Raw genomic sequence first — 925 nt, forward strand, 5'->3', positions numbered from 1 at the left:
AGGAATGAGGAAATTTTATTGGAGCAGATTAGCACCTTCTCTTCAGTTAGAGAGCTGTCGGGAACATTGAAAATTTAGTGACTTGCCCAACGTTATACAGCCAATATGTGTCAGAAGCAGGACTTTTACATATGAAGAAATTGAAATTGTGTCTTGCCTAGGTAATCCCAGAAGAGGTCCTAGACAGGTTATTAAATGAAATTCATTTTATAATCCATTTATAATCCACATTTTACAAAACATTATGCTACATAGAAGACTACTCAGGGAATTAAGAAGACATTTTCCTGATGACTGACTTGCCTTCAGGATAGTGCTTACTCAAACGTTCTCATCTGAAAAATCATTTTATGATGCTATTATGGGTCTTAAGTCTGGGATTGCATATGTGCCCAGAGGTCTCCTTCGATAGGCATATCAAGTGAATCTAAATTGTTGTAATTTGAAGCCCTTTCTACCTTAGTGCTTAGACTCCAGCAGCTCAGGTTAGGTGCCTCTAACCCCTCCCATACTCTCATGTTGCATTAGCTGTTAGCTCCTTGTAACTGCATCAGACTTGTGGCATGAAGGGCCCAATTATTATTTAGGGCTGTCCTACTTCAGTTGGCTCAGGCATCCACCTGGAACCCTGTTGTATCCTGGCAATTATATTGCCATAGTGTACAAATAAAGGAAAGTTATATTAATAATAAAACAGACAACCTAATACTATGTAAATTTAGCAGTGATGACAGTCCAATTTCCCTACCAAGATGTTCACAGTTCCTCACAACTCCTGAAGGCTTTATTCACACAGAGGAACACTATCTGTCTCATTGCTTTCTCTCACCAGGACACATGTGGTCCTTTCATTAGCCTCTCCTGGAAAAGGCACTCCTAAATAATCAACCCCTCCTCACCATTATCCCAACTATTTATCTTCTGA

Source organism: Petaurus breviceps, unplaced genomic scaffold, assembly GCF_028583685.1.
Source record: "Petaurus breviceps papuanus isolate PSGF00001 unplaced genomic scaffold, PetGlider_PUasm1.0 186, whole genome shotgun sequence".
Taxonomy (NCBI): domain Eukaryota; kingdom Metazoa; phylum Chordata; class Mammalia; order Diprotodontia; family Petauridae; genus Petaurus; species Petaurus breviceps.